Raw genomic sequence first — 5,721 nt, 5'->3', positions numbered from 1 at the left:
CAACAACAACAACAACAACAACAACATTTCTCTGTTTCATTTTTAACGCATATATTTAATAAAGACATTTATAAAAACAGAAGAAGAAGAAGATTGGCACAAGATCCCGGAGGATTTCAACAGACTTGAACACAGGGCTCAATGGAACAAAATGCATTTCAGAGGTGAGAAAAGTCAGGCAAGATAAAAGCAGATCTAGAGCAGATATTACCTGGTTGAACTGCAAGAACAGTGTGAGGGATCTTGGAGTCCTAGGAGACATTTCAATGTAAATCATCCGTGTGCTACAGCAGCCAAAAAAGCCAATGCAATCCTGGTGTCAAACCAGTGCAGATGTTGGGTGCCAAACCAACGGCTTGCCACACTATCTGAAGGCGGCCTGATGTTGATGGGAACCTGCTGGGAGGGGCGATTTTCATGGGAGGGCAGATGCAGCCACAATGCATTCTTTCGAATGGTTCAAGGCCATCCTATACCCACCCATCTGGGCGGAAGCGGAAGGAGGAGTTGTCACACTGGCACAGCCTGAGTGGGTGGGGTGGGGGCACGACAAGGGAGGTGAGCTTTCCACTGGGTGGGAAACTGAGATTCAGGCTCCCCAGTGGGGGTACAGGATGCCACTGGAAATACATTGGAGGACTTTGACTTGGATTTAAATCTGGATGTTGTTGTTGTTGTTGTTGTTGTTGTTGTTATTATTATTATTATTATTATTATTATTTATTGGATTTGTATGCCGCCCCTCTCCGCAGACTCGGGGCGGCTAACAACGATTAAAAAACAACAACATGTAACAATCCAATTTAATAAAACAACTAAAAACCCTTATTATAAAAACCAAGCATACACACAAACATACCATACATAACTTGTAATGGCCTAGGGGGAAGGAATATCCTAACTCCCCCATGCCTGGCGACAAAGGTGGGTCTTGAGTAATTTGCGAAAGACATGGAGGGTGGGGGCCGTTCTAATCTCTGGGGGGAGTTGATTCCAGAGGGCCGGGGCCGCCACAGAGAAGGCTCTTCCCCTGGGGCCTGCCAAACGATATTGTTTGGTCGATGGGACCCGGAGAAGGCCAACTCTGTGGGACCTTATCGGCCGCTGGGATTCGTGCGGTAGAAGGCGGTTCCAGATGTATTCTGGCCCAATGCCATGAAGGGCTTTAAAGGTCATTACCAACACTTTGAATTGTGACCGGAAACCGATCGGGAGCCAGTGCAGGCCACGGAGTGTTGCAGAAATGTGGGCGAATCTAGGAAGCCCCACAATGGCTCTCGCGGCCGCGTTCTGCACAATCTGAAGTTTCCGAACACTTTTCAAAGGCTGCCCCATGTAGAGAGCGTTGCAGCAATCGAACCTTGAGGAGATGAGGGCATGAGTGACTGTGAGCAGTGAGTCCCTGTCCAAATAGGGCCGCAATGTTACCTGGAATTGTGACCCCGAGGCTGCATTAACATAGAGAGGGAATGGAGATCACGCAAAAGGGTTAATACCACATTCACCGTGCATTCGGTTTTGGTGATAACATACCTTTTTTCCCTCGGGTGTCAAAAGTGCCTGCGCTTGTGCTATCGCGCATGCCTCGGTGCTCACACCCATAATTCAATGCCTCGGGGTGGGGGGTGGGGGTTGAAAACAGCCTCAGAGGCCCACCGGAAGCCAAAAATGCCCTCCCAGAGCCCCTGTGTGAGCCAAAAACCAGCTGGCTGGTCACACATTCATGTTGGAGCTGAGCTAGAGTAACAGCTCCCCTGCCAGCAGATATGGCTCCACATGCCACCTGTGGCACACATGTACCATAGGTTCACCATTTCTGCTCTAGAAAGAGTGCAGAGAAGAGCAACAAAGAAGGGGGTAAGAAACCTATGAAGGACGCTTGCAGGAACTGGGCCTGGCTAGTTTAATAAAGAGAAGGACCAGGGGAGACAGGAGAGCAGCCTTCCAGCATCTCAGGGGTTGCCCCCAAAGAAGAGGGAGTCAAGCTATTCTCCAAAGCACCTGAACAAGAAGCAATGGGTGGAAACTAAACAAGGAGAGAAGCAACTTAGAACAAAGGAGAACATTCCTGACAGTTAGAATCAGTGGAACTCCTTGCCTCCAGAAGTTGTGAATGCTCCAACACTGGAAGTTTTTAAGCAGATGTTGGACAACCATATGTCTGAAGTGGTGAAGGGTTTCCTGCCTAAGCAGGGGGTTGGACTAGAAGACCTCCAAGGTCCCTTCCAACTCTGTTGTTGCTGTTGTCATTGTTGTTGTTATCATCATTATTATTATGGGAGAGATGGGGGATGGACGGAGTATAGATGGAGTGGAAACAATGGGTGGGAACTAATCAAGGAGAGAAGCAACCTGGAATTTAGGAGAAACTTCCTAACAGTGAGGACAATTAACCAGTGGAACAGCTTGCCACCAGAGGTTGGGAATGCTCCATTCCTGGAAGCTTTTAAGATGTTGGACAACCATTTGTCTGAAGGGGGGAAGGGTTTCCTGCCTGAGCAGGGGGTTGGACTAGAAGACCTCCAAGGTCCCCTGGCCACTCTGCAATACTGTCAGGGACACTTTCAGCCCTGCCCTCCCGTGACTTCTCCTCCCAATTTACAACCTTTCTTGCCACCGTTGTAAGCAAGGAGCAAGGTTGTTAAATGAAGCTGGCTTTCCCCTTGACTTCGCTTGGCCAACGGTTGCAATAGCATCAAGCCAGGTTACCATCCCGAGGCAGAAGCGTCTTACATGCCACCATTCTTTCCTTCCTTTCCTTTCCTTTCTTCTTCTTTCTTTTTTCCTTTCCTTTCCTCTTCTTTCCTTTCTTCTTCTTTCTTTTTTCCTTTCCTTTCCTCTTCTTCCTTTCCTTCCTTTCCTTTCCTCTTCTTCCTTTCCTTCCTTTCCTCTTCTTTCTTTTTTCCTTTCCTTTCCTTCCTTTCCTTTCTTCTTCTTTCTTTTTTCCTTTCCTCTCCTCTTCTTCCTTTCCTTTCCTTCCTTTCCTCTTCTTCCTTTCCTTCCTTTCCTTTCCTCTTCTTTTTTTTCCCTTTCCTTTCCTTCCTTTCCTTTCCTCTTCTTTCTTTTTTCCTTTCCTTTCCTCTTCTTCCTTTCCTTTCCTCTTCTTTCTTTTTTCCTTTCCTTTCTTTCCTTTCCTTTCTTCTTCTTTCTTTTCCTCTTCTTTCTTTTTTCCTTTCCTTTCTTTCCTTTCCTTTCTTCTTCTTTCTTTTCCTCTTCTTTCTTTTTTCCTTTCCTTTCCTTTCCTTCCCTTCCTTTCCTTTCGTCTTCTTTCTTTTTTCCTTTCCTTCCTTTCCTTTCCTCTTCTTTCCTTTCCTCTTCTTTCTTTTTTCCTTTCCTTTCCTTCCCTTTCTTCTTCTTTCTTTTCCTCTTCTTTCTTTTTTCCTTTCCTTTCCTTCCTTCTTCTTTCTTTTCCTCTTCTTTCTTTTTTCCTTTCCTTTCTTTCCTTTCCTCTTCTTCCTTTCCTTTCCTCTTCTTTCCTTTCCTCTTCTTTCTTTTTTCCTTTCCTTTCCTTTCTTTCCTTTCCTCTTCTTTCTTTCCTTCCTTTCCTTTCCTTTCCTTCCTTTCCTTTCCTTTCCTCTTCTTTCTTTTTTCCTTTCCTTTCCTTCCTTTCCTTTCCTTCCTTTCCTTTCCTCTTCTTTCCTTTCCTCTTCTTTCTTTTTTCCTTTCCTTTCCTTTCCTCTTCTTTCCTTTCCTCTTCTTTCTTTTTTCCTTTCCTTTCCTCTTCTTCCTTTCCTTTCCTTCCTTTCCTCTTCTTCCTTTCCTTCCTTTCCTTTCCTCTTCTTTCTTTTTTCCTTTCCTTTCCTTTCTTTCCTTTCCTCTTCTTTCTTTTTTCCTTTCCTTTCCTTCCTTTCCTCTTCTTTCTTTTTTCCTTTCCTTTCCTCTTCTTCCTTTCCTTTCCTTCCTTTCCTTTCCTCTTCTTTCCTTTCCTTCCTTTCCTCTTCTTTCTTTTTTCCTTTCCTTTCCTCTTCTTCCTTTCCTTTCCTCTTCTTTCCTTTCCTCTTCTTTCTTTTTTCCTTTCCTTTCCTTCCTTTCCTTTCTTCTTCTTTCTTTCCCTCTTCTTTCTTTTTTCTTTTCCTTTCTTTCCTTTCCTTTCTTCTTCTTTCTTTTCCTCTTTTCTTTTTTCCTTTCCTTTCCTTTCCTTCCTTTCCTTTCGTCTTCTTTCTTTTTTCCTTTCCTTTCCTTTCCTTCCTTTCCTTTCCTCTTCTTTCCTTTCCTCTTCTTTCTTTTTTCCTTTCCTTTCCTTCCTTTCTTCTTCTTTCTTTTCCTCTTCTTTCCTTTCCTCTTCTTTCTTTTTTCCTTTCCTTTCCTTCCTTTCTTCTTCTTTCTTTTCCTCTTCTTTCCTTTCCTCTTCTTTCTTTTTTCCTTTCCTTTCCTTCCCTTTCTTCTTCTTTCTTTTCCTCTTCTTTCTTTTTTCCTTTCCTTTCCTTCCTTTCTTCTTCTTTCTTTTCCTCTTCTTTCCTTTCCTCTTCTTTCTTTTTTCCTTTCCTTTCCTTCCTTTCCTTTCCTTTCCTCTTCTTTCTTTTTTCCTTTCCTTTCCTTCCCTTTCTTCTTCTTTCTTTTCCTCTTTTCTTTTTTCCTTTCCTTTCCTTCCTTTCCTCTTCTTTCCTTTCCTCTTCTTTCTTTTTTCCTTTCCTTTCCTTCCTTTCTTCTTCTTTCTTTTCCTCTTCTTTCTTTTTTCCTTTCCTTTCTTTCCTTTCCTCTTCTTTCTTTTTTCCTTTCCTTTCTTTCCTTTCCTCTTCTTCCTTTCCTTTCCTCTTCTTTCCTTTCCTCTTCCTCTCTTTTTTCCTTTGCTTTCCTTTCCTTCCCTTTCCTCTTCTTCCCTTTCCTCTTCTTCCCTTTCCTCTTCTTTCTTTTTTCCTTTCCTTTCTTTCCTTTCCTCTCCTTTCCTTCTTTGTTTTCTCCTTCTTTCCTTTTTATTTATTTATTTATTTTTATTTTGTCCAATACACAATAATACTCAATGAAGGTTATAGAGGATATAGTAGAGAAGAAATACGAGATATAGGAGAGACTATAGGACAGGGGACGGAAGGCACTCTAGTGCGCTTATGTACGCCCCCTACTGACCTCTTAGGAACCTGGAGAGGTCAACCGTGGATAATTTAAGGGTAAAGAGTTGGGGGTTAGGGGATGACACTGCAGAGTCTAGTAATGAGTTTGACAACCCGATTACTAAAGTCATATTTTTTACAGTCAAGTTTGGAGCGGTTAATATTAAGCTTGAATCTGTTGTGTGCTCTTGTGTTGTTGTGGTTGAAGCTGAAGTAGTCTTTGACAGGCAGGACATTGCAGCATATGATCTTGTGGGCAATACTTAGATCTTGTTTAAGGCGTCTTAGTTCTAAGCTTTCCAGACCCAGGATTGAAAGTCTAGTCTCGTAGAGTCTTCTGTTTCAAGTGGAGGAGTGAAGGGCTCTTCTGGTGAAGGATCTCTGGACATTTTCAAGGGTGTTGATGTCCGAGATGTGGTATGGGTTCCAAACAGATGAGCTTTTCCTTTCCTTTCCTCCTTTCTTTTTCCCTTTCTTTTCTTTTCTTTCCTTTCCTCTTCTTCCTTTCCTTTCCTTTCCTTGCTCACCTGTGGCAGATTTGAGGCGGGGGCAGAAGGTGTCGTGGGAGCCTTTCAAAAGTCTCCGTCGCCCAGCAATGCCGCCTTGACCAGGGCGGGAGGCGGGCCGGCGGGGGCGGGGGCGGTTCGGGGTCGAAAGGGAAGCCGGGACG

The sequence above is a fragment of the Erythrolamprus reginae genome, unplaced genomic scaffold (assembly GCF_031021105.1).
Source record: "Erythrolamprus reginae isolate rEryReg1 unplaced genomic scaffold, rEryReg1.hap1 scaffold_163, whole genome shotgun sequence".
Lineage (NCBI taxonomy): Eukaryota > Metazoa > Chordata > Lepidosauria > Squamata > Dipsadidae > Erythrolamprus > Erythrolamprus reginae.
This window is presented reverse-complemented; position numbering follows the sequence as displayed.